We start from the raw sequence: 11,059 nt of genomic DNA on the forward strand, positions 1-11,059 counted from the left end.
ATAAATTACCATGCTTTTTCAATATATTTACAAAAAATGCCATCAGATTGACAAAAATTCGTTTATGATAAACTTGTATTTGCCCCTTTTAATGCAGTAGTTTATTATTATTATTATTATTATTATTATTATTATTATTATTATTATTATTATTATTATTATTATTATTATTATTATTATTATTATTATTATTATTATTATTATTATTATTATTATTATTATTATTATTATTATTATTATTATTATTATTATTATTATTATTATTATTATTATTATTATCTCAAAAACAAAAGTCATACAACCTACAATAAATTAGTGGGAAGCCGAGATACAATCTGGGCCCCCACTCCTCTAGCTATTGCAAATCCTACCCTAGTGAAGATATGAGCTGCAGCACGAGCCCCAATGTCTTGCGTCGTCGAGAACCTCTGAATCCGCTTCAGTAACGCAACAACCTCTTTCTCTAATTCCCCAAGCGAAGAAAAGGAGAAGGGAATGAAACCATATCCAATCGCCTGACATCGAGCTTCATACTTAACCCGCTTCCGATGAGCCGCATCAGCCACAACCCGCCCAGGAATGAAGTCAGATAGCCCTGACTGTGTCAAAGGAGAAGACCCTGTCAAATCAACACAAACATCGCGACCACGATCCCATGAATAAAGTAACACATCCGCGGGTCTGAGGGCCTCGTCGTTCCCTCCGGCCAACCCAATGTCAACCTCTTTTCTCGCTGAAATCCCAGAACGATAGCAAACATCAACAAGGGTATCCCGAACAACATTATGCCGATGTTTAATACCCACAATACCAGCACAAGACACCGCGTGATCACCGAAAATATCTCCAGCAAAAACCCTCAAACAAGCAGAGCACAACGTCGAGATAGAGAACAATGGAACACCCAACCGATAGGACAACACACAGCGATAAGTCTTGGCGTTCATCGTCTGACCCAACCCTGAAATAGGAACCGCCCGAAGCCAAGCAGAGGTGTGATCACCCTGCTGTGATTTCCATAATGCTGATTGTCGAGGAGTTAAAGAATAAGCAAATTCTGCAGAAGCGGCAACCTTTGTGAAATATATATCTGCCAATTTCTTCATGAGTTTAGGGGCAGCGACCTCACTAGGATTACTCAAAATGTCAGACTCCACTGTTCCATTAAACAGACTCAACGCATCCTCAAAGGCTCGTCCAAGACCAACAATGCCAGCATGCCGAAGAAAAAAAAAATTATTATTATTACTCCCTCCGTCCCAAATTACTCGCAACATTTTGACTTTTTGCACTATTCATATATCTCACTTTGACCATCTTTTTTAGCTATTATATGAAAGTTAATGTAATCATGTAAGATGTTGCTAGGTCTATTTTAATGTATAGTTTCTTAATATAAACTTTTTACACCTTATATAAATCTATAATAAAAGATATTGACGGTCAAACATGTGCATCGGCAAGCGTGTCCAGTCAAAATGTTGCAAATAAACTGGGACAGAGGGAGTATTATTAAACCTAAAAGAAAAAAAAAATTAAGGGAAATAAATAACTATTTAACATTTTGAATCTCTAAAATGAAATAATAACTCATAATTTAAAAGTATTTATAGCAACCCCTTAAAGACCCTCCAAACAGATACAATTTGTTGTTGGACATGCGTGCTTGTGCTTAGGGGTGATAAAAAATTCAGGGTACCTAACCTGGAACCAGAAGCTGCTCGGAACCGCAGGTTCCAGTTGCAGAACCTGTAGATTAGGTTTCGGTCTTGGGTAATAAAATTGGGAACCTGTTGCAACAGGTTTCGATTTCGGGTAATAAAATTTTGGACCCGAAACCTGTAGGGTACCCTGTTAGTATAGATTCCATGTAGGATACACAAAACTCTAACCTATCATTTAAGCCCATATATAGAAGTCGTATATCAAAATTGTATAAAAGTTGTCACCTACCTCTCTCCCTCTTATTCATTTTTCATCTTACTCTTAAAGGTTTTATTAATGGTATTAATATAAATATTTGTAATTTTGTATTAAATATTCTAGACAATCAGTGTTGGTTTGTTATATTTGTAGTAATGTATTAAAGTTTGTAAGCTTTATTGTAAACATTCATTTTTTTTTAAAAGAATTTTGTAACAATTTATCAACTAACTATTAAGCTTACTTTGAAAGACAAGGTACCCTGTTCTGGTACCGGAATCTGCAGGTTCCAGTTTCGTTTCTCAATTTTCAGGAACCTGTTGTTCCAGTTTCGGTTCCTAAATTTAAGAATCTGTTGCAACAAGTTTCGGTTCCGGGTTCTAAGATTTTTACAGGGTACCCTGTTATGCTCACCCCTACTTATGCTCGCTTTGACTTGGTTGGTCATCGCAAACCATTACTGACCTTTGTTGCTTCTCTAGGCTTGAGTATCCATGCATTGGAGTATTGGAGGCCTACCTTAGGGCATGTTCAATTCAGCTTAATTTCAATTCAGTTCAATTCAGCTCCAATCAATTTAGTTCAGCTCCTAATTTCTTTCTCTCATAAAATATTCATTTTAGTTCTATTCAGTTGAGTTCATCTTAGTTCAGTAAAATATGAACAAACCCTTACTTGTGTCGCTCCGTGCCACACACCTTTTTAGTCACTTGTGTAATTGTGTTAAACCTTCGTTGCCACTTAGACGATAGTGCGTCGCATGGACCGGTATCAACATACTCGAATCGTGACACTTGGTCACTTAGCCTCTTAGGTTCGAAGATTAACGACTTCTACATTAAATACTTCGCCTTTATACACTCGTGTTGAGTTGTTGACTCTTATTGTGATGCAAGTGTATAAAATTTTCAGGTTTATTAATGTTAGTTGTATCCTAGTATGAATGCCCGTCTTTGGCTCTATTAGAGGAAAATTCACGTTCATTGTAACATAATTCTTTATTATTTATTTTTTTAAACAATATAACTCATCCTTTATTCATAAGTAATGCCTCATCTATCGTTTTTAAGTGTAACACATTTTAAAACCGATCATTCTTTGTTTATTTTCATGTTATTTATTTCTTTCTCCTACATCTCTTACTTTTAAACACAAAAAGTAATTTACTTATCCATCCACTTTTTCTCTCTACACATAAATTTTAACTCCCCTACAAGCTACACTTACGTATTATTTTAGTGTCAATTCAATAATCAAACTATTGTACTCACAAAATTGAAATATATAGTAATATATGTCCAAGTCTTTTATGGTGAATATATGTATATCCCATTGACGACTTAACCACATTAATCCTATTTTCTCTTTAATTTTGTCTCATATTTATAGCTGACAATATTGTCCACCAAATAAATTTATATACCCTAGTTCCTAAAGTTATTGAATTTTGAATAATTTATGGCAAAGGTAGAAGTTGCGAGTTTGTGACTAGGTATCCAATTGGTGTTGCTAAGGATCAAGAGGAGGGAGAATAGAACAAATATAGCGATTTATCAAAGCAAAAATTATAGTTCAATTCACTTATTAAAAAAAAAAAAAGTTACAATGCATCGGATTTTAAATTGAGATGGATGACTTCTCAACTATTTGTTTCATGAATGCCGTGAAGTCAATACTTCTACCATTAAATTGTATTGTACTACGGAGTATTTGCATATTTCTGGTGTTTAGACACCAATTTTAGCAAATTCTCAGGGTCTGTTCTCATTGACTGAACTCAGCTGAATTGAACTAAACTGAATTGAACTGAACTGAGCTGAACTGAACTAAACTGAAATGAATATTTTATAAGAAAAGGAAATTAGGATCTAAACTGAACTGAACTAAACTGAATTTTAACGTATGAGAACAGACCCTCAAATTCCCTTTTTAATTTGAAACCAGTAAATGTAAACTTCGTCGACTTATCATTATGAATATCATGCTTTCGCTCGTGATTGTTTTTTATTTTATTAAAAAGAATGAATACTTTATCTTTAAAATTGTATTTTGTGAACCACAAAAACAGTCCTTGAGAATATACCAAAAAAGCCAAATTGTACAAATTGAATTTTCAAAAACCTTACAAAATTGCCAGGAAACACACATGCAAATTGGACCTACAAAGACTTGTGAACACAAGCTGTAAAACCAACATAAACCGATAAAAACACCCTAACACGGCCGTTAAGTTGCCGACATCACCGTTTAATTGTGACGTTACATTTCTAACCCCACTACCATACGTGGCACATTCTCATTGCTCCTAATCTGTAAATTGGCTGTCTTTGCACGTGCTTCTCGCAACCTATTTGAAACCATCACCACATATATAACCGTTGTCTTTAAAAAAAAAAATTATTTTTTTTATTAAATTAGGTCATTTTCTTTACAACGTGGCAGTCATTTTACCGAACGTTAAAGTGGTCCCCACATCCCTAAAATCTCGTCTTTAAATAGTCCAACATAATTTGTGTAATTCCACAACTAAAAAAAAATCTCCCTCTAAAATTTTTGGTAGCATATTCTACTATACTATTGTGCTCCAAAAACAAACTTTGTTTCCTTTCTATAACAAAAAAAATGGCAAGCAAATTCACGGCGTTGATTATATTGTTCGTTGTTGCAGCCATAGCTGTGGCCGTCAACGGGCAAATGAGTGAAATGGATGGAATGGCGCCTATGATGGCGCCAACACCGGCACCAGCCTCAGCCGGGTTCTCTTTGGCTATTTCTCCGGTTGTTGTTGCGTTCTCTATTTTCTTCGCTATGTTTTTGAGGCACTAAATTTTATTTTTTTGGTTACAATTATAACTAGTGTACGTATGTATGTATCAATTTGGTTCAATTTGTAGCTAGGAGTGTTTTGTTACTCCAGTTAAGATTGACAATTCTTTTCTACTATGGCACTATTATTGTACTAGTACTCGGTACTACTTATATGTGTTGATATTATTGTTGGTATAATATTTTCGGCACGTATCATTCTTTTAATTCTTTGTTTTATTTTACTCGTACAAATAATGAAATTGTTGGTTCTCCGTTTTGTAGGCCTCTTATTTCTTATCTTTCTAGCAATTTTGTATAATCTTTTAAAATCCATTGTGTCATTGTTTATTAACAACCTATAAGTAATTTGTTTATTAAAGTTTTGACATGTCTTAAGATGATTAAATCTCATTTACAGAACTGATTTGCCGCAATAACCCGATTATTTTTTATTTATTTATTTATTTTTATTTATTTATTTATTTTGTTTTTTTTGGTACAATTCCTTAATAAAACACTGCATTAAACATTTAAATGTAGTAGTTTGAAACGTGCGTACAAAAAATAAAGGTCATTTGCAATAATAAAATCAAGTGACAATTGTGAATCTTTTGATTTTTTTTTAAAGAGTATGGTTAAATGCCTTGCCATATTTCTGATTTATTAAATTAAACTAAACTGATTAGAGCTAAACTAAATTGAAATGAAATGAATTCTTTATGAGAGAAGAAAATTAGGAACTGAACTGAAAAATTATATGGGTGGAACACATCCACAATACTGCATTTTGATTTGTAGAGTCATTTGACCCCAGTTGATAGTGTTCTTACCTATAGAAATTTGCCAATTGAACCTAATATAACTTTATCAATGCTATTATGACAGCTAGCATGTATAGATTGTTTACAAATAAAGAAATTGCATAGACAATCAAAAGACTTGTTTTCATACGATTATTTTCAATTCAGTTCACTTTAGTTCAGCTCTAATAAGCTCAGTTCAGTTCAGTTTCTAATTTCCTTCTCTTATAAAATATTCAGTTCAATTTAGCTCTAATAAGTTCAGTTCAGTCAATGAGAACATACCCTAAATATATTAACATATAAAGCATCAAACCGAAAAAAATAAAATAAAATGTAATGAACTTAAAGCAAACATTATGCCAAACTTTATACGGAGTATGTAAATGAGTACACACACTTTGCTCATTAATCAGTGCTTTCACTATGATTTACTCTTGATGTCATTGCCATAAATCTTGTGGATTAACAAATTTTGGCAGCTTTCAAATTAAGCATATCCGATTAAATGAGGTCATCAAAGATTGAAGTATTTTATATGCACCCGGGTGTATGGTTCACCCAACTAATCCAAAGTTAGATTTTTATTTTCATTTGATATTGAAATGAATTGCAATCATCAAAGATGAAAATTACTTTGTCCGTATCAAATATCTAAATATACGTGGCAGAAATTATGATACCAATGAACTTAGAAGAAAATCATAAATAATATTGCTCTTTCTCACAAGTAGTTTAAAGAGTTCATACGTAGTTAAAAAGCCTTTCCCATTTTCCTTTTTATTTAAATGGTACGTATGAGGGAATTCTTTCTCTCAAGAAAAAGGAGGGATGAACAATTTTTTTTTTTTAGCAAAACGATAAGAAATGATTTAATGCTAAATTGATGATCGTTACAAACTTACAATTGCTGTCATTGGATCTTTTAATTTTTTTTTTTTTTGAAACTTTGAAATTCAAATTCCTTAGAGTAATCAATGATTTGAGTTTTGTTACCGCTGAGATGAAGATTAATTTTTTCAAAGTTTTTAACTATAAAAGGGTAATGATATGTTTAACCTTAAAGGTGCATTCATATCTTGCTACATCGTTATTTACTGTACATAAGAATGTATGACAAAAAAAAATGATAAAATCACACATTGATCTAAAAAATTATTATTACCCCCTTCGTTTTTGTTTGTTAGTCTCATTTAAAATCTTTTGACTATTAAGAATTAGGGTCTTTTCTCTTACATTGAAATTCAATTCAGTTCAGTTTAGTTCAGTTCAGCTCAGTTCAGTTTAGTTCAGTCAATGAGAACAGATCCTTAGACCCCGTTCAGTGTTCACTTCATCTTACAAAAATAATATTCTGTAAAAATAAGTTTTGTTCAGTAAAAATAATTTCACTTTAATAAAATTAGTAACTTTAAAGAAAAAATATAACAGAAAATCAGCAAAAAATAATTTCAATTCAATAAAATTAATTTCAATTCAGTAAAAATAATTTAAGTTCAGCAAAAAATATTTCAATTCATCATAAAAAAAAGGTGAAGTGAACGGGGCTTAAAAGGATTCTTCTAAATTTCTCTCTCTCTATATAAGAACAAAGTACATTATCAATGTCTAATTTTTTATAATTTTAGCTTAGTGTGAGATTAAAGAACTTTGCCTTACAAAATTTGGTTAGTTATATGTAAATGTGACTAATATTATGGAAAAAAAAAAAGAGAGTATTATTCTATCACACTACTACAAAATTGGCCAAAGAGACCCGTCCAAATTAGCCAAAGAGATTGTTTTAGAGGCAGTCTCTTTGGCAAAGAGACTGCTTTATTAGAGGCGGTCTCCAAATTGAGAATACTAAGACCGCCTATCTACGATAGGCAGTCTTTTTTTTTTGGGAAAAAAGAGACCGCTTATTAAGGATAGGCAGTCTTTTTTTTTTAAGAAAAAAGAGACCGCCTATTTAACTTAACAGGTCTCTTTGGGCGCATTTATAATAAAAAAAAATAGCTTATTTAATTTGATTTATGCTATTTTTTGTTCGATAAAATTAAAAGAGAATAATATATTGATATTGCCACATTAATGTTTGTACTAACAAAGAATTTTAACAAACTTTAATTAAATTCTAGTACATATAATTATATCAAACATGTAGCTTGACTACTTGAGTACTCCAACTTCTTCCTCTTTCTTTTGTTATGAGATTCTTGTGTAAAAAACAAGCATATCTGTCAAAGCAAAAGGCAAATAATTAATAAATCAATCATAATAATTGAGAATAACCAAAAAAAAATTAAACATTCGTTTAGAACTTAACTGAAAAAAATGAACTAATAAAATAAAAGATCGACTCCTTTAAAAAAAAAAAGAATTTGTAAATTAAACTCGTCAAAAAAAAAAATTATAAATCAATGGTAGCAGTTAGATGAATGATAAACAAGAAATTTACTAAAACAAATCCAATATATTTCCAGCCATGTGAATTAGATACTGATCCACTACTCTACAATTTCATGAATTGAAAACGATGATAACAATGATAATACTACACAACACAAAAATCTAAAGTCTAACCGCAAAAATTAGTGTAAAATACATCAAACAGATCAAAACTCAACTAAAATTGAAACCACCACAAAAAATCAAACAAAAACCAAAATACAAAAATAATAATCAATTAAAAAACGAAATCAAAGCAAAAATTTGTGTAAAATAAATCAAACAGATAAAAAATCAACTTAAAATTGAAACCACCACAAAAGATCAAACAAAATACAAAATACAGAAATAATAATCAATTAAAAAACGAAATCAAAGAAGCAAAAATTCGTATAAAATACATCAACAAGATCAAAAATCAACTAAAATTGAAACCACCACAAAATATCAAACAAAAACCAAAATCCAGAAATAATAATCACTTAAAAAACGAAATCAAAGAAGCAAAAATTAGTGTAAAATACATCAAACAGATCAAAAATTAACTACAATCGAAACCACCACAAAAGATCAAACAAAAACCAAAATACAGAAATGATAATCAATTATAAAACGAAATCAAAGAAGAAGAGACCTACAAGTATTCTCGGAAAATTTGGGATCATAATCCTTTGAATCTAGATCTTCAATTCATCTTTATAACAATCAATCGATTTATCAATCCAACATAAAATGAGTATCATCTAACGGCATAAACCCATAAAACGCTTCTAAACCATGATAATATAACCTAAATCGCTCTTTTGAGTTCGAGAACTGGAAACGCTTCATCAAACCTCGCAAACTGCAATAAATTGCTTCAACACTCATCACCAAATCAACACTTGATTTCGACGATTTTGACGCTCCGAACAGGAGGGTTTATCCGGGGAATTAAAGGAGATGAAATTCATTTAAGAGGAAAGATAGGAGATAGAAGAAAAGGAAAAGAAAGATGAAGGAGATCAGATGGAGATTGATTGTTGGAGGCAGAGTGGCGGAACAAAGAATATGCGTTAGGGTTTCATTTATGTTATTTTGGTGAGTAAGGGAGATCGGTTAAGTTGCAACAGGTCTATCCCTTTTTTATTTTTTTTGAAAAAAATTAAGAGAGACCGGTTAAGTTGCATAGTGGTCTCTCCCTTTTTAATTTTCAAATAAAAAAACTTAAGAGAGACCGATTATCTATGATAAATGGTCTCCATTAAATTTTCACCTCACAACACAATATCAAAGAGACCGGTTATCTATGACATTGGGTCTCTTGAAACAAAGAGACCGGTTATATAATTAACCGGTCTCTTATTTCGGGTCTCTTTGAGCATTTTTGTAGTAGTGTCAAATTGTTATCTAATGTCCATGATCTCTCGTTAGCAAGATTCAAGAAAAATAGATTAAAGAAAAATAGATCAAATAAAGTAATTATAATCATAAATAAGATAAGGGTAATTATATAGCATACACCATCTCTCATTAGAGATCAAAGAAAAATAAATTATTAAAAAAACAAAAGCTTCAAATAAAGTTATTGAAATAATTTGTGTGTGATTTTGTCATGAATTCTCAATTTAATTCCATTTTAGAAAATATATTTAATGCTTATATATAACCCCAAGGGCTACATATATTATTAGGGGGTGTTAAATACCGCAATCCAAAATGATTAAAATCGCCCTCATTTCAAGCAAAATACCGTTATTACCCTTATTAAACCCTAATTAATTTTTTAGTTTACTTTTTACCCTTTTATTTTTTTACTGCCCCATCAAACACCACAACCACCACTTTCTTTGTAAACAACCACCACAATCACACACTTAGTGACCACAATCAGCGGAAGGCGGCAGCAGGCGGCGGTGGTCTGGTGTTTTCATGGCCGGAAATTCGAAAAAAGAGGCTAGTTTCTCTTTTTTTTTTCTATATTTTTTTTAAAAATTCGATCGTCGGCAACCGGCGTGTAAAACCGATTGGCCAACTGCGGTTACCGGCGATCGAAACCGGTTAACGGCAGCGGCAAACCGGTTTACCATGCCGGTTAGGTACCAGCGACCACCGTGTTGGTTGTTTTTTATTTTTTAAAAAAAATTCGAATTAATGTTACCGGCGATTGTAACCGTGTGACCGTCGCCGTTAAATGGCGTGGAAAACCGGTTGACTGTCACCGGCAAACGACTACCATAACCGGTCAACGGCGGTGGTCACAGGTTCTCTACGCCGGTAACAATGGCCAGCACCATTTTTGGATCTTTTTTTTTTAAAAAAAAAATTATTATTATGTATTTAATTCTAATATTGTTATAAATTAAATTGATATCAGTTTTGAACAATATTATGATTGTTATACGATGGTCACAGTAATAATTTTTTTTTGGTTAAATTTTTTTTTTTTTTTTAACACAAGTTAAAATTATGATTATTATATTACATGTATAAAGATGTAATTTTGTTGTAACTTTTGGTGATGTATACTACATATCATAGTGGATTGTCATGAGAGCTTTGTTTTAAACTTTTAACACATACCGGAAGCCACTTTATATGAATAATGGAATTGCATACATGCAACATACTAAAAAGGGCCACACATTTGAACAAAACTTACACAGATTGCTAAGGAAAGGAACTCAATTTAGTGCTGGAGAAAAAAAATCTTTGCATATACTTCGTATGAGTTTTAGAGAATCAAAGAGAACTTCCCAAGTCAATACAAAGTAGAATATTAGATAGCATGACTATAAGATTCCATCATCAATACCTGGTAAATTTCAGGAATCTTATTATACTACCTCAGTTAACAGTTATTTGCAACGAAAGGGACATGCGCGGACTCCTAGGCGAAAGTTTTAAAACATGATTATTGAAATACAAGGGTAGTACTTAAGTATTAATCTAATTTTTAAAAAACCACAATTAACCAAAATCAATAAACCACCAAACTCAGAACCCAGATTCACCACCACCACTCACTACGTGAAAAAACGCATTTGGCACCGGTTCAAACCCGGCCTAAGGCACCGGTTTGAACCCGTGCCTATGTGGGGGGTGCCAAATACCCCCCT

The 11,059-nt window shown here is 32.0% G+C and overlaps 1 long non-coding RNA gene across 1 annotated transcript; it reads right to left on the reverse strand.

The window, feature by feature from the left end:
• Nucleotides 1-7,564: 7,564 nt before the first annotated feature.
• Nucleotides 7,565-9,137, reverse strand: LOC145630978 (uncharacterized). Its single transcript, XR_014112318.1, has 2 exons — nt 8,600-9,137; nt 7,565-7,750 (listed from the first exon to the last, which is right to left on the reverse strand). It is a non-coding gene; the product is annotated as an uncharacterized LOC145630978 (long non-coding RNA).
• Between the last annotated feature and the right edge of the window lie 1,922 nt (nt 9,138-11,059).

The sequence above is a fragment of the Chenopodium album genome, chromosome 5, assembly GCF_948465745.1.
Source record: "Chenopodium album chromosome 5, dcCheAlbu1.1, whole genome shotgun sequence".
Lineage (NCBI taxonomy): Eukaryota > Viridiplantae > Streptophyta > Magnoliopsida > Caryophyllales > Amaranthaceae > Chenopodium > Chenopodium album.